The sequence below is a fragment of the Equus przewalskii genome, unplaced genomic scaffold (genome assembly GCF_037783145.1).
Source record: "Equus przewalskii isolate Varuska unplaced genomic scaffold, EquPr2 ChrUn-1, whole genome shotgun sequence".
NCBI classification, from domain to species: Eukaryota; Metazoa; Chordata; class Mammalia; order Perissodactyla; family Equidae; genus Equus; species Equus przewalskii.
In genome coordinates, this window is record NW_027228758.1 from 90033 (window position 1) to 107104 (window position 17072).

The window sequence follows — 17072 nt, forward strand, 5'->3', positions numbered from 1 at the left end:
CCGCCTCCATCCTGGGTGGGCAACGGGGGGCGAGTTGCTTCACCAGCCAGGCCTCTACTTCCCCATTTGTAAAATGGAATTAAGAATAGAACCCATCTCCATGTGTCATTATGAGGATTAAACAAAATCCATAAACTTCTTAGTTAGTGCTTTGCACATTTAAATACTCAATAAATGAGAATTGTGGTTTTCAGTTGAAGTTAACCTCATCTCTTCAAGGGCTCTGAACGATCCTGAGATAAATAAAGACACTCTGACATTCTGAAAACTGAAATCATTGTTAGAGTAATAGTTCCTCGTGCGTCCAAGAGCGGCTGCAGTTAACAGCATCCAAGCAGCCTGTGGCCTCTCCCGTAGAAGGATGATTTCAGTTCTTTGTTTAAAGATTCTCACAGTCCAAAAGCTCCTCCTAGTGCCATATGTAGCCCATAGTAGGCACTGTAAGTATCTGCTGAATGAATGAACAAACTCATGTCTGAGCTCTCATTCTTGGTGAGTGTACAGTATCTTTGCCAGATCAGATCTCGTTGGACACGGGGCAGCTTTGACCTTTGGACTCCATGGTCTGCTTGTGGATTAGTACCAAAATGGGTTACGTTCTCATTCACACATAAAGTGGTCTGGGAAAGGGATTTTCCAATAATAATTTTACCTCCATTCTGCCCACCTGTGGAATCACGCTCACGTACTCTCCCTTGCCAGAAGAGAGAGCAATGGGGAGCTGACAAGGGCAAGCCTGATGAGTTCTGGCTTTCTCTATGCACCAGTTCTTTGCAGAACTGGCAAGAAAAGCATTTGAGCTCAGCCTAAGAGGACCCCCTGGATAACAACATAACACAGTCGAGTATATATGTCCCAGGGGTGCAGCCATCCTCTCCCCTTCTTTGAGAGGAACATGGCTCTCTGGGCCCCCACCGGCTCCAAGTCACTTTATTCCCAGCTGAAGCCCGGCTCTATCACTCTCCACCCTGACTCCTATGAACAAGGCTGGGCCTCAATTCAACCCTTGTTCCATAAACCTGACAGGCTGCCCAGAGCACATCAGATAAGAGGAAGTTATAGCTGGGCAGGTTGGCAAGGACTAACTTTATTTACCAGCACCAGCAAGGAGAGGCCATTTAAAGGTTTTTGGGCACCAGAGGAGCAAGGATGGGGCCAGTCAGTCAATGAATGAGGATAGCTGGACAGAGGCTGTGGTGAACTTGGAAGGCAAGCTCAAGCCTTGTCTCAAAAGGGCTCCCTCCTTACCTCAAGTCCATTGTCATCCGAGGAGACCAGAGATATCTGATATTGTGATTTTTCAAGTAACCTAAAATATAGACTTTTATTTGACATCTCGCTAAATTCTAATGACCGCAACTCATTTTTAAAAAGTGTTAAACATAAGTACGTATCTGCATAGGCCCCCAGTTTGTGACCTATGATGCACCTGGGGCCACCTGGCAGTGGGAGTGTAGGGTTTTCTGCCTCCCATACTAGGAGTAAAGCTCTGCACTGAGGACATCCAAGGCAACCAACCTCATGGTGGCGTGATCTCCAGGAAGGGGCAGCCCAGCATCTTTCTGATAGAATCGAAGGCACACAGGGGGCCCCTGCTTCCCTTCCAGGGGTTCGTCTAGAGGCAGCTCTCCCCACCTTCCGCTGGGATCCATTCACCTGTGCCTGGGACTGCGGCCTCGGGCCTGTCCCCAAGGGATGCCCTGTCTCCCTCCTGCCCACCCACTTTTATTTGGTTAACTCTTGTCTCTCAAGATTCGGACAATCTCTTTAAGGCAAGTTTTCAGTGACATCTTCCCTTCACAGTCTGGGCTATGTGTTCCCATGATACTCAGTTCTTTCTTCTGCCCTAGTCCTTACAACTCCAAATTTACAGCTAGTCTGTAGGCCGGGGACCTTGCCTGAGCAGTATTTGGTGCTTAGTAGGTGTTAGTGAATATTGGGTGAATGGATGAATGTCAAGGTTGCCAAGAATAGAGGCTAACAGATGAAAGGTAAGTAGATCAGGTGGAAGAAAAACATCAAGTCTATTCAGGGTTTGCCAGCCAGGGGTCCCAGCTCAAAGCAGCCAACCTGAGATTGCACTTTCTTAGGAAAACAATCCTTTGAATCTTGCAGGCTCTTAGGTCTTTAAACACCTGCCATTGAAATGTAAATATAACTTAAAGGGGAGTGGACACACTTTAAATTATAATATGGGAGAACCTTAGTTATCAATTAACTCCCTAAGTGGGTTTATCTGGAGAAAAGGCTGGGCCGCTGTCACGAAGGAACTGATGGAGGCGGCAGGAGAGAGAGGATAGACTGCAGCTACTGCACACCGATCCTGCCCTCAGGAGTCCTCCTTCCCAATGTCTTTGTTGGAGGCCAGCTTCAGGGAGGGGGAAGTAGCTCTGGGCTTAGGAGTTGGGAAATAGGGGCCCTAGCTTCAGGTCTGACAAAACTAGTGATAGATGTCTTTTCCTGGTCCCTTCCTCCTTCCCAGCCTCAGTTTTCTCATCTCTCGCCATTCCATTTGCACTTCCAGATGGAAAAGGAAAATCTCTGATTCTCAAGTTCACAGATGAGGACAATGAAGCCCGGGCAGAACCAGGGGGAGGTGGTGGGAACAGGCTTCAACCTTGGGTGTGTCTCACTCCAGCCCCCTGCAGCCTCTTCAGGACGCCTCCCCTCGACAATTCCACTGTCCTCTTGAAAACCTTCCTACCTCATGGCTTTTCAACATTTATACACATGGTTTAAAACTGCTCACAGTTTTACCACATATTTCTTACTCCAGAGCCTCTTAATGATATATACACATAGTTTATTGCTGTTCACACTTTTATAACAAATACAGTCAGCACATTTTCACGTATCACTTTTGGTTGATGTCTGGTGGCTTTGCAAGCTCAAGTCCCCTCTCCATGTGTTACCACATGCACCCCCCCATAGGAGGAACCATTGTCTTCTGTTTCTTTTTATTCTCCCATGTGCTGTCAACACAACTTGGCACAGGCAGTCTGGGTATACTGCCTGAGTGCACTGGCTGCTGAATGAAAAGATATGGGTTGAGTAAACCGTGATATGCTCACAAGTGGCTGTGGGATAAGTGCCCTCTCCTCTCTGCCCCGCTCCAACCCTCTCACTCCAGACATAAGAGGGAAAGTGCCTTATTTGGGAGTTTCCTAAGAAGGGGTGAGGGAGCCCTGTGAGCTGAACCCCGCTGCATACACACATAGTTCCCAGCACACGGTCTACACGCTAGCAGACATGCTCTTGGGTGGATGCTGATGGTAGGGCTTCATTTGATCATCCTGGTGAAGTCTGTTCCATCCTGAACCACAGCTACTTGGAATCATAAACAGTCAGTGGGCGGATATGGATGAAGATCTAGATAAATAAGTTTGGAAATAAAGGAGACGCATCTTTGGAATACGCTTTCACATAACACAGGCCGAGACATTGGTTAAGGATTCTGTCTTCACGCCTGGACCACGGGTTTAAATTTACATGGTCCAAAGACGATCAGATTCTCTGGCTGGGGGTGAGGAGGCCGTGGAAGGAAGGAGAGGAGCAGAGGCAAAGCCCTCTGCAGAGCCTCCTTTATGAGTGTTCTTGCTTTGGCTCTAGGAAGCTGGTGCTAGAGGGGGCTGATTCCTTTACAGTGGGGGTGGGAGTGAGGGCACATTTGAACAACTCAGCTGTCAGTTCTCAGCAGCTGCTGGGAGCCAAGAGAAGGGCAATTAAGTGTCAGAGCCCCTCCCCCAGTTCCTCTCGGCCAGCTCCTGTCAGGAACTCTTTCTTCTCTTGGGCAGAGCGTCCCCTTGCCAGCTGCCTGCTCCTCCAGGTGTTTCCTGTGCTCTCTTTGTTCGCCAGCTAGGTGGCTGAGGGTGGCGAGCATGACTCTGTTTTGGCTTCCTGTTAGCCAATGGCCACCATTGTGGAGGAGGCCAGGCGCTCTGGTATCTGGGGAGAACAGACCACAACCAGCAGCTGCCTCCTGACACCTGCTTTTCTGAGAGCAGGTAAACAGTCACAGGCCCAAGGAGGAAGAAGGCTTCTTTGGCAGAGCAGGGGCTTCTGTTAGGTCAGACCAGAGGGAATCATTTCATGAGTGAAATGTCCAGAAGCTCCCCACTCCAATTCCCCTTTCCCCAAGGAAGAGGGCAAAGGCCCAATTGCCCCAGACTCTAATCCCTGCATGACAAGTGGAGGTGTGCTGGGTCACCCTCCACTGTAACCCCTGCCATGCAGTGGATGGCACTGCTTCTCAAGACAAAGGCCAAGAGTGCACAGAGGCCGTCTTGGCAAAGCCTCCCTTTCCTTACCTCACACCTGAAACAGCTGCACAGCCATGTTCACCAAGCCCCCCAACCCTAGCCAATTGGTGCAAGGACAAATGCTGTCTTGGGCTTCTCCCTGGCCACTCTTCCCAGGAAGGCAGGGCAGTGTTTGTGGTTCAGGTTTCTCCTTTGCAGTTGAAGCGACCCGCCCACCTGGGAGATGATCTTATTTATGTCTCCTGTAGGCCATTGGCTCCAGAGCCAAGCTGGCCCTTTCATCAAAAGGGCATGGTATTTCCAGGGCTTGCTTAGAGCTTGCACATGGTAGGTCCTCAGCAATGTTGTAAATGATAAATGAGAATGTTACCTCTTTTTTTTTTTAATCTTTTTTTGTGAGGAAGATTGGCCCTGAGCTAACATCTCTTGCCAATCTTCTTCTTTTTGCTTAAGGAAGATTGTCCCTGAGCTAATATCTGTGCCAATCATCCTCTATTTTATGTGGGATGCTGCCACGGCATGGCTTGATGAGTGGTACTAGGTCCATACCCAGGATCCAAACCTGTGAGTCCCGAGCCACTCAAGCAGAGCACGTGAACTTAACTACTATGCCATGGGGCCAGCCCCAGGAATGTTCCCTCTTTAACCCTTGTCTGCCTTTATGTTTGTGATGGACCAACAGAACAACACAGTAACAAATAGCACTAGTGACCACTCACCATGTACATGATCTCATTAAATTCTCAGAATAACTCAAGGGGCTGACATTATTACCCTTAGACTACAGAGGAGGAAATGAAGGCTCAGGGAATGTGAAACAATTACCTATGGGCACACTGCGAGTAAGTGGCAGAGTCAGGCTCAAATCCAGGAATGGCTGAACAAACAAAGGGGGAAAAAAAGAAAAATTAAGGCAAAACTGGACTTAGGGTTTCTTCTATTCTCCCTGTCACCCTCAGCCCTCTGGTTTTCTGGATTCCAATAACTTTTACACCAAGCCACATTTCACAGTGCAGATTGTTAAAAAAGGGAGGAAGTCTGGAATCTCAATCTTACATATTTTCCTGTGGAACACCCTTGCCATTTATCCTGGCCTTAAGTAATTTTATGAACCCTTCCGAACTATACAGGGAGTCACTGCCCCTCCCTGGTTCACGTACATGGAGTTCTGTGTGTGCATCTCTTCCTTGGATTTCTTTTTCATTTATACGTCATATTTCAACTTGAAGGTGAGGTTCTAGAGATCACCTCTGATCCTGCTCTGTCCACCACAGCATCTGGGTCTCACCCAGTACCTGGGGTAAGTTTGATAACAAAAAGGACTGGAGAACCACAGAGTCTAGTCTACACACTTCAGGGCGCCCCCCTCTCTCTTTCTCTTTTTCTCTCTCTCCTTTGCACTTTGCCTCCTTCTGGGTGGAGAAATCTCAAGCCAGTGGAGACACACCAGCCAGATGGATTGCTTCACCCTCAGCAGCTGATTCCCCAGCCCTGGTGCAAAACACAGAAGCTCCTTGTGTTCACTGTGACCCAATGCCTTTCTGACTTGGGCCTGCTAAGGGTGAAGCCTTAGGTCTCAGCAGCTTCTCTTGTTTTCACAAAAGGAGAATAATCTCCCTGTCACAGTCACTGCTTGACCAATAGGCTTTTCCCATGGATCCTCCCAGGTGGAAAAAAAATGGAACACTAATTGTGTCCTGGGATGAGATTCAAAGATACCTAGAAAGGTGGAAAAGGATGTAAAAGCACTTGTTAAGATGTTATTTGAATGTGAGGGACTGAAGTGGATCAGTGCTGGCCTTGGAGTCCAGGGTCTATATCTGGGGTCCAGCACATGGCCAGCTGTTCATGGCAGCTTGAAGGACATTTTTATGGTTTTGAGCTTTTAGCCTTCTGCCTGGCAGGCAGGCAGTGGGTATCCTGGAGTAAGGGCCCCCTTGCGTCCAGAGACGGGTCCTTGTGAGAAGCACAGAGTGAGGGAGGGCAGAGAAGAGAGTTTTTGTCCTCAGGGTGCTGCCAGTCCAAAGGAGGTGGTGGGAGGATTATGTGCTAGAGTTCATAAAATACTGATGACGCAGGATTAAATGCAAACCAATGGAATTACACAGAACAATATGTTATACATAAGTAAGTGCTCAGATTGTTGCCAAATGGAAATGATCAGAGATGGGTGACGTTAACTTAAGGAAGGATTGGGAAAGAGAGGTGTTTTGAGAAATGCCTTTATCTTATGCCAGAGAGAAGGAACCCAAACCAGCTCTGGGCACAGGCACTTTGGCAGACACAAACAACAAACAGGAGGTCAGGTGGGTGGGTGGAAGCACAGGGCATGAAGCCAGGTAGGAGGAGAGCTGTGAGCTGTGTTTCCTGGGCAGCCACTCTGCTCCCCCTGCCCCCGGCCCTTCACCCCTGCACCACCAGCTCAGCCCTTCTGCATGAAGAGCAATGGGGAGTTCAGCCCAGAAGAACGCCTGCCTGTGGCCTCAGAATCCTAACTCTGCATGTGCTACACGTTTTACTGTCTTAGGACAGAGGGAATGGCTCCCTTTTATTCTGAATTTATTGAGATCCCTTAGCACCTTAGAGTTCCCATTAATCCTCCCCATTCAGACTGGGCTGATGTTGGAAGGCAGAAGGAAAAGGGAGACAAAAATCAGAGATTCAGGAGACTAGTGGGGCAGGGGGAATCTCTAGCCCTGCTCTCTAAAAAGAGATCTTTGCATTGCCCTAGACCTTTCTGGTCTCAGTCGCCTCACAAAATAATACATATGAAGTATTTTGGAAAGGTTTAAAGTGCCATGCCCACCACCCTCTGGGAAGTACTGGTGTGGGGAAAGTGAGAGTCCTGCCTTACATTGCACAGCCTCTCCTGTTCACAGGGCACTGGATCGATCGCACACCAGCTTACTCTCTGCCATGCTGGCAGGCAGAGGTGGTGGGTGATTATACCTCCAATTTACAGAGGAAACTGGTGCTCAGAGAGAATAGATGGCTTGCCGAGAATTACATGACAAGCAGATGGCAAGCTGAGAGTGGAAGCCCGATCTTCTGATTCCTGGTCCGTTCCTTTCCACCTAGCTTCTTAATGTTTGAGGGCACACATGGGTTATTTTGGTGAAGTCTCATTCCAGAACGACTCAAACTTTATTATGTAATGTCAGAACACCCAGATTCCTCTATTCTCTACCTGTTTCCAAGACCTTGGATTTTTTTCATTTAACCCTGTTTCTGAAGAGATGGAACAACACCCAGCCAAGGGATTTTTGCCTAACGAAAGCCTCAAGGCACAAAGCCCCACACTACTGCAGGGCAGCACAGCTGCCCAGAGCAAGGCCTCCCTTCCCGGGGCCCTGGCCCTGCACAGAGCTGGCCAGAAGCCCAGGGGGAGCGTGGGGCAGAGCTCCTCAAAGGAGGACAGATGGACAGGCTGGCCCCGGTGCCAGCACTTTGAACCTTTCTGATTTCCAGCCAAATTTCCAGCCAAATGTCCAGCATAAGTTCCCCTCTGGGCTCCTCCTCCCTGGCAGCCTCCCCCCATTCTGTCTTTGGGCTGGCTCTGAGGAGCCTATGAGCTCTGGAGGGATGAGGGCTGTTCTCCTTTATGACTAGGAGATGGATGAAAGGAGGCTGGCAACTGGTGTGGGGCAACTATTGCCATCTGTCTGGTGGGACATCGCCAGGGACGGTCTCGCCCACTCACTCCTTCACCAGCTGCTGGGCTGGAAAAGGAGTGCTGCGGTGGGGCAGCGGATGAAAAAAGCAGCAGCTTCTTTGTGTCTGGACCAAACTTTCAGTGAGTCGCTAAGATAATACACAGGAGGAAGCCGCCCATGCCCCAAACCACTCAAATGATGGACAACCTCCAGCCCTCCCCTCATTTCACACCTCTCCTCCTCCGCCTTCAGCCAGACAGCTTCCCAGGGTCAGAGGGAGTGTCCCCAGCTCCTTGCAGGGATGAGGAGCAGGAAAAGCCGGCCTGGTCCTCTGTCCCCATCCCTTTCCCAGCTTGAGGTAGCTCTGGTATCTTCCTCCCTCCCCACCCCTCCCCACCCCCATTGGTCCCTTACAGCTCTTCTTTTTGTTTGGTTTCTGCAGACTAGGTCTGGAGGGCCGGGAGGCCAAAGCAGAACAGGCCCAGCAGCACAGCTGAGCAGGAGAAGAGAGGAGCTGAATAGAGGCTCCTTAGAATTCCCCCAGCCTGGTGGGGCTGGCAGCCCTCCAGCCCCTGGTCTTTGAATAACACTCCGGGCCAGGGGCTGGGATCAGTGTGGGGGAAGCTTTGGGGCATTTAACTATTTAAAGGTCTCAATAAAAGGAGCTAAGTCCCTGGGAAAGGGGGAGATTAGCAGATGGCGTGCCCAGGAGCCGGGAAAGGGGTGCAGAGTAGGCAAGGATGGGGTGGAGGAGGGAGGAAGGGCCGAGTAAGAGAATGGGGGATGGGAAGGGAAACAGAGGTTGCCCTCCACAGCCAAGCATGCCCTGTGTAGCCTTTCCCTACACCAGCTGGGGGCAGGGGCTCAGCCTCTGCGTCCTGTAATCCTGCCCACCACCTCCAACTCAAAAATACATGTCTGCCCTAAGCGAGATCCATTTTGGAAACACAATGAAGCTGTGAAGTGTGAGGCATCACCCCTTCACCTCTCTTCTGGCACCTGGTGACCAGGACTAGGCAGATGAGTGAGATTTTCTCTGGTTTCTTTTCATTCATTCATTCATTCATTTATTGAGGAAGATTAGCCCTGAGCAAACTGCTGCCAAGCCTCCTCTTTTTGCTGAGGAAGCCTGGCCCTGAGCTCACATCTGTGCCCATCTTCCTCTACTTTATATGTGGGACACCTGCCACAGCATGGCTTGCCAAGCAGCACGTATGTCTGTGCCCGGATCCAAACCGGCGAACCCCGGGCCACAGAAGCAGAACACGAGAACTTAACGGCTGTGCCACCAGGCTGGCCCCTTTTTTGTTGTTGATGTGGTAAAACTCATATAACATAAAATTCACCATTTTATCTGGTTTCATTTTGCATGGTGAGGCCATATAGTGATTCCGTGTAATGCCTGAGAAGGCAGATAATTGGAGGGCCTGCTCTTGCTTCAAAAGGCAGCCCATTCTAGCCTTTTGTCTCTAAGAATACTGCAGGAAGGGCTACACTTGAAGAGTAAGGTCAGATGGGGTCCCTAGGGAGAAGCATACTACCTGCATTCAATTCAGCTCGGCCATTTACTAGCTCTGTGACCACAGGTAAAAGGTTACCTAACTTATCGAGGCCTCAGTCTTCTCATTTTTAAAATGAGGATAAAGGGGCCCACCCAGTGGAGAAGTGGTTAAGTTCACATGCTCTGCTTCGGGCCCGGGGTTCACCCTTTGGATCCCAGGTGCAGACCTACCCACGGCTTGGCAAGCCATGCTATCGCAGGCAGCCCACAAATAAAATAGAGGACGATGGGCACAGATGTTAGCTCAGGGCCAGTCTTCCTCAAAAATAAGTAAATAAGTAAGATCATTTGCATAAAAATAACTGATTCTGATTTTAAAAAGTTCAGTGAATTAAAAATAAAAGTGGAAAAAACTGAGGGTGAAAAATAATTCCCCCTCAGTATTGTTGAGGGGACTGACTAACATCCGTGATGCGCTTGGAAGAGTTCCCCTCTTGGTAAGCACACAACAAACGTTATTAAATATTATTGTGACCATTACCAGCTCAGGAGGCATTTACACAGGCCACACATGGAAAGAGAGAAGTCGGGCACTTCGGAGCTGGGTACGAGGCCACAGGAGAATTCTGCCAGGGGACATTTGCTTCCACCCTTTCTCCCCTTTGTAATGGGCCGTGGTTGGAAATGAGGTCTTCACTGCTCCTAAAGTAACAGTCCTGTGGCGGTCGCCCCCTTTCCCAGCGGGACCCCTCCCCTGCCAGGCTGCCCAGAGCCAGGTCCTCAGGCCAGGCCGCTTCCGACCCCGCCTCTCGGCAGCCTGGGCCCCATCACGAGGCCTACACTGCTGATGGAGTGACCACCTCAAGTATCTTGAGATTTGATTCTTCTGCCGCCTGGGGCTTTTCCTACTCTCTCTAGTCCCTCCCAGGCTGCAAGGTCACCTGGCATGAGGTGGTCACTTGGTCACTCTGGCGCACACACTGCAGGACAGCATCTTTGTTGGCCCGTCCTCATTTCTTGGTCTGGTGGGCCCCGCACGGGTGAGTGGCGTTCGTTTTCCGCACCTTCCAGAGGAGGCACGTCTCCCGTCCTCCACGTGCCTGGGGGACGACGGTCTCACCTTCCGGCAAGGACAGCCGAGGCCTCGCCGCGCTGGCCCAGGAGCCCGGCCGCTGCGGGGCGGGTGGGCGGGCGCGGGCTCCCGGGCTCCGTACACGGGCGGGGGGAGGAGCCCTCGGCCGGCCCCACTCACCGCAGCCCGCCCGGTGAGCCCGGCCCCGCGCAGCCCCGCCCCCGCAGCGCCGCCTTGGCAACAGGCTGGTGATTGGCTGGCGGGGTCTGGAAGGGCCAATCAAAGCCGGCCCTGGCGCTCGCGGTTTGGCCGAGGAGAGTGAACCGAGGGGCGGGGGCAGCGGCAGGTTGGTTCCGCAGGCCGACGGGAGGCAAGGGCACCGGGCGAGGCGCCTGGAGTCCCTGCTGCCGGCCGCCTGCTGCCGAGTGCCCCGTGTCCCTAAAGCTTCGGTCGCTTCCCCGTTTCTCAGGCCCAGCCTCAGCCGTTCTTAAGCAGTTCTAGAGGTTCTGGGTTTCTGAACCTCGAACACTTCCCAGTCCTCTCTCCAAAGACCCTGTGGCTTTGGGCATTTATTTCCCCAGCTTTGTCACGCAGTGGGGGGAGGGGCCCTCTTCCTCCGCTTCTTGGCTGTGGGTGCTCGCCCTCCTACGGCGCGTTACCTGAGCCTTCCTCTCCGTTAGCCATCATCCATCTTCTAAAAGCAAAGTAACCAGCCACTTCATAACGCTGGACCTCTTGGCTCCAGCCTCCTATCCTCTCACAGAGGATGCATTTCCTGAGGACGTAGGCTGTAAGGTTTGTAAGAGATAGTATCTTGAATAACTTTGTTTCTGCACCCCAACACACACAAACATGCGCACGCATAGAGACTCAAAGGACCTACAATGGTAGCGTCGAGATTAAAATTAGAGCCAGGTGGCCCGGGTTTGACTCTGCTGCTTACTGGCTGCGTAACCTTGAGCAGTTAACCTCTCTGAACTGCAGTTTCTTCTATGAAAAATGCTAATGACACTAGCTTCTACCTCCTAGCATTATTGTGACAAAATGCCTGGCACATAAATGCCTGATAAACGATATTATTTTAGGTATTGATTACGAAGGAATGAGTCTTCCTTTCCCACATTTAATCTTAGCCCTCCATTCCTGGTTTGGCTGGTATGGCTAACGCTAGATTCCAGGGACATTTAAAATTCCTATCAGTCAAGCAGTATAAGACTCAGACTAAAACCGTGTAGTCTTAAAACCCCCAGCCCTAGCATGGGTCCTGCTTTTAGATCATGGATTTTGCCAAGGGAGAGATCTCTTGGCAAGACAGGAATCCTCTTTTCCTCAAGGACTTTTCTTCAAATTGCTCCCACTCAAAAGTTACAGAACAGCAGTATCTGAGGATTTACAATAAATCTCTTTTTTTTTTAAATATTGGCGCCTGAGCTAACAGCTGTTGCCAATCTTCTTTTTTTTTTTTTCTGCTTTTTCTCCCCAAATCCCCCTAGTGCATAGTTGTATATTTTAGTTGTGGGTCCGTCTAGTTGTGGCATGTGGGATGCCGCCTCAGCATGGCCTGACAAGCGGTGCCATGTCCGCGCCCAGGATCCGAACCAGCGAAACCCTGGGTCTCCGAAGCAGAGTGCACGAACCCAACCACTCGGCCACGGGGCTGGCCTCAATCAATCCCACTTTAATAGGATTTAATATTGTCCTTGTTTCGTGAACTCATGGACTGCCCTACCTGATCTCTCCACATACCTGCATTAACACCAAGATGTGATTATAAGTTTTTCCCAAACTCCTCTCCTGAAGTCCTTTCTTGTCTCCAGAGACTCATCTCTTCAGCAGTCTTTGCCTCTCCCGCAAACACTACAAACTGATGCATAAGTTTTCTTCAGTGAACACAGGGACTGGCAATGCAGTGCTCACAGACACCTGGTGGCCATTCCAGCTCTAGCACCTGCTGGGTCCTGTTGATGTCAGAAGTTGGCCTTTGTTGATGTTTTGCATTGTTAAGAACAAAAGTAATGATGTGTTGAGGGACACCTCAGTGGTGCCAATGATGGGAACAGGGAGGAGGGCAAGGAGCACACAGCATTGGGGTATGGTTCATGGGGAGCCAGGAGACCTGTTTCAGTGTTGAGTCTATGCCGTTTAGGGCAAGTTGATCCAAAGTGGTAGGTCTCAATTATCCTATCTGTAGAATGGGGTGAATCATACTTGTCTCCTTACTGTATAGATATTTTAGGAAAAGAAATTAAGTCATACGATTGAAAGCACTTTATGTTTTTTGAAAAGAAAAAAAGATGGGTTTGTGCGTGGGAGGGGGTAATGGGCTATTAAATCCATTCATGGCACTATTTTCACTGGGCCCAAAAGAATATGATCCAACAGATGTTATTAAAAACTTATGAACCCAGCTCTGTGCTAACTGTTGTGGGGTATGTGGAGGAGTCATATGACATGATCTCTACCTTTAAAGAATTTACAGTCTAGCCCATTGCTCAGCTGACACGTGAACATTGATGTGTGGCACTGACTGTGGGTTTATAACAATGATCCCCACCCTATCCTATTCTTTTCTACAAGGAAAGGATAATCTGGTGATGTGACAATGGAGCCCAGAGGTGGATGTGCCCTACTCAGACCAGCACCACTGCTGGCCTCTTCCCTCTCCCTTTCTGTCTTTGGCAAGGCATGGGGTCTTACAACCATCCTCACTGCTGCCTTCACCAGTGCTCGTGAGTCGTGGCCTGAGGCCTTGTGACCTGGCCTTGGGGGGATGCCAGTGCATTCGCTGGGGCCTCCTCTGCTGCTCATCTTTGATACTGCCTTTCTCCTACAGTCATGTAGGTACCTGTTCCTGATGCCTTCTCACCTGCTCCCTGCCCCTGCTGCTGGTTACAAATGCATCACAGCCACTGTAGCTGCAGCAGCTGCTCTGGAATGGGCTCTGGGTGACACTGGGGGCGCTGTCCCCACCTCTCCCGTGCTAGGCAAGAGCGGCCACCTCGCTTCCCCCTTCCACAAGAAGAAGAGTTCTCCTGTCTGCATTTGCCCCCAGGCCAGGTAGCCTAGAAAAGAGGCAAGGTGGGCTTTTCCCACAGCACAGAGGCCTGTGCCCCCTTCAGGAACTCCCCCAGGCTTCTTAGTGGAAGGAGCTGGTCTGGGACGCGGCAGAGGACCGGTACTGTTGCTGCGGGTCAGCAGATCCCAGCTCCAGATTCCCAGTGATGGGCTGGTAGGTTTAGCTCTATTTCTTCTGTGTTTTTTTTTTTAAAGGTTGGCACCTGAGCTAACTACTGTTGCCAATCTTTTTTTTTCCTGCTTTTTCTCCCCAAATCCCCCCAAAGTTGTATATTTTAGTTGTGGGTCCTTCTAGTTGTGGCACGTGGGACGCCACCTCAGCATGGCTTGATGAGCGGTGCCATGTCCGTGCCCAGGATCTGAACTGGTGAAACCTGGGCCGCCGAAGAAGAGTGCACGAACTTATCCACTCGGCCACAGGGCCGGCCCCCAGCTCTGTTTCTTTTGAGAATTGCCAACAAAACTGAGCGTAACTTCTGAAAAGGGAAAGGTCAGTGTAATTGCTATCATCTTGAAAATAAAAGATAGGACATGCCAATTAAAATAAAAATCAATAGCGAGTCTCGCCCAGCAGACTGCCAGAATTACTGAAGTCTGGGGATGGGGGATGGGCTCTCATGCGCCACGGTGTGAGTGGACGTGTGTGAGTCCCCTTTGGAGAGCAGTGTGACGGCATCTAGTAAAGGTGCACTCTTCACCCTTCCCAGCTCAGCAGTTCTCTCCTAGGCACGGGTAGCAGTGGTTCTTAACTGGGGGTGCTTTTTCCCCCTAGGGAACATTTGGCAACTCTGGAGACATTTTTTCTTTGGACTGGGGAGGGGGCAGTGCTACTGGCTTCTAGTGGACAGAGGCCAGGGATGCTGCTAATCATCCTACCACACACACTGGTTCGCTCGGTCCTCCCCGCCGCTGTCCAGCAAAGAGCTACCCCGACCCGAACGCCGAGAGCACAGCGCTGAGAGAGCCTGGTGTGCGCCCAGGCTCGGTGCCGGCCCAAGGCAGGGGAAGGATGCTTTATTTGTTTTCTGCATTATTTGTTTCTATCAGTAAAATACTGAAAATGATCTAAATGTTTCTCAAAAGGAGAACAGAGAAATAATTTCAGGTGTATCATACAGTAGTTAGAGTGAACGACCTGGAACTCCAAGAATCAATACGGGTGAGTCTTGAGCACATAATGTGCAGTGAGAACAGCAGGGCGGTCCACAAAGCACTGCTGTGCAAAGTTGAAGGACACAAGCAACTGTGCTTCACTTATGGATACGAAAATATGTAATAAAATGATAAAAAGACAAGCTCGGAAGCGAGTTCATCTCTGCATCTATGTCAGGTCTGGAGTTTTGCAGCTCCTGCCTTGGAATAGCTCTCCCCTCACCTTCTTGTGCAAACTGCCCTTGTTGGCCCTAGTGTCTGCCTCAGCTCTCCCTCCCGAACTGCCAGCTGAGCCCGGCACTGATGGCGTATATCGGTCATAGTCCCAGCCTATCTCCAGAGCCATATTTTGGCAAGATCTGCAGCTCTGTAAGCTACCTGTAGAGGAGAGACACGGATTATTGGGGTAGAATGCTGTCTGCTGGTGGGTTTTAGGAGGGATTAAGACTAACCCCACCTGCTTTTCAATGCTTTTGCTTGTGTAGGTAGGTCTTCTTATCTCCTCTTGAGACTCTGACCAATTTCCTGTTATTATTTCTTAAACCAGGTCACGTGTAATTTCGTCTGTTCTCTTCTAAGCGTAGCTGGCAACCCAGACACGTGGGTGAGAGCAGCTCATTTATCTTTAGTGTTTGCACTTCCTGTTGGAGCCCAGCATAAGTGGGCCGGGCGTGCTTAGTCCTGTGTCCCTTTCAGCCCTTCTGAGCTAGTTTCTCCTCTTCTTCTGCTCCCTGGGCCACGAAGGTCAGCCAAGCACTTGGTTCAGTGTACCGTCCCGCGTTGCATGTGGTGTTTTGGTCAGTGACAGACGGCATGGACGACAGAGGTCCCATAAGATTAGTACCACACAGCCTAGGGGTGTGGTAGGCTGCACCATCCAGGTTTGTGTGAGTGCACTCTATGATGCTTGCGTGACGGTGAAATCAGCTAACGCCACATTTCTTAGAAAGCATCCCCATTGTTAAGCAACGCACCTCTGTGTCATGTCAGCCTTCCTCACGTCACACGTGGGCTCTGTCCCCAAGGCACGGCCTAGTTTCCGGGAAGGATTGCTGCTCTGGAAACTCGGGCTGCCATGGGATTGAGCCATGTGTTTGCTCCCTCTGGTCACCCGAGGCTCAGTCAGCAGTGGGAGCCATGTCTGCCAGCTTCCATCTGTCTGTCTGAGGCAGAGGACTTCCTGGGAGAGTCTGAGCAGGTCTACACAGAAGACTGAGTCTCCTGATGGCACACTTCTGCCTGGGCCCTGCGCTGGGGCGCCGTGGGGTGAAGGGCTGAATAAAGGAGTGCTTCCCATTCCCCAGGGAGAGGCTGTGTGCGGCTGCTCCTGCAGCCTTCCACCCCAGCCCTCATTATTCCTTTCTCTTTAAAAAGAATGAAGAGACATTTTGTCCCTGTTGCTCCTTCGGCACTTACATCAAACTGCCTCAGGGGTTCTCAAAGCAACTGAGTGTCTTTTAAAGGGCTGAGGCAAAATACATGTTAGTTGTTATTATCTCCACCAGACTCCACAGCAAGTTCTTGGAGAGCATCACCTTCATTTGTTGATATCCTAAATGTACCAACTATTGACACATTATCCGGCTCAGGGTTTTGCATACAGTATAAATTTGTTGAATGATTGAGCTGCCCTCACAGAGAGAAGACCGTGATTTGCCTTCCCTCTATGATGCATCTGTCTGTCTGTCTTTTCATGACTTAACTTAGAGGGGGCCCATGAACTTGGATGAGAAAACACTTTCTCTTTTTCAGTTAACTGAAATTTAGCATCCGCTTCAATTATGAAGGTAACAAATCACCGCTGTATGAGCAGTACCCGAGGCTTTGTCACCAACTGAAATCACAGATATTTTTATGTCGCATTACAGTTGTTGAAAATACTTCCAAATGCCATTTATGTTCATCAGGACTTTGAAAGGACTGTAGTTAATTAGACTTGTTGCTAGATCTTGTCGTTTGTTGCATTAATAAACAAACATACATACTACACAAAAATTTATATATTCTATATTTTGATAACTGTATTTCACTTTATTTGGTTTCCTTTGGAATCCTATGTATGTTATTCTATGCCTTTAAAAACATTTTGAGAAGAGGTCTGTAGGCTTCAGCAGACTGCCGAAGGGGTGCACAGCACACGAAGCTCAAGACCCTGCTCCCGCTGTGCCTCCTGGTGCCTTGATTTTTGGCAGGTGTCCAGGGGCTGGGGGCCCATGAGAGCAGGTTGGGGAAGGTAGGCTGGACTGAAGCCTTTCAAGGTTTCAAAAGAGTCTCTGATGGTGCGAAGTGAGATGCTGTTTACTAGCGGCTGGAAGACGGAACTGTGAGATTGTGTATAACATGGGCCACTGGTTGGGGAG

The 17072-nt window shown here is 50.2% G+C and overlaps 1 long non-coding RNA gene across 1 annotated transcript; it reads right to left on the bottom strand.

The window, feature by feature from the left end:
* Positions 1–2782: 2782 nt before the first annotated feature.
* On the bottom strand, positions 2783–10633 carry LOC103563862 (uncharacterized). Its single transcript, XR_547955.2, has 3 exons — positions 10355–10633; positions 5085–5136; positions 2783–4059 (listed from the first exon to the last, which is right to left on the bottom strand). It is a non-coding gene; the product is annotated as an uncharacterized lncRNA (long non-coding RNA).
* Between the last annotated feature and the right edge of the window lie 6439 nt (positions 10634–17072).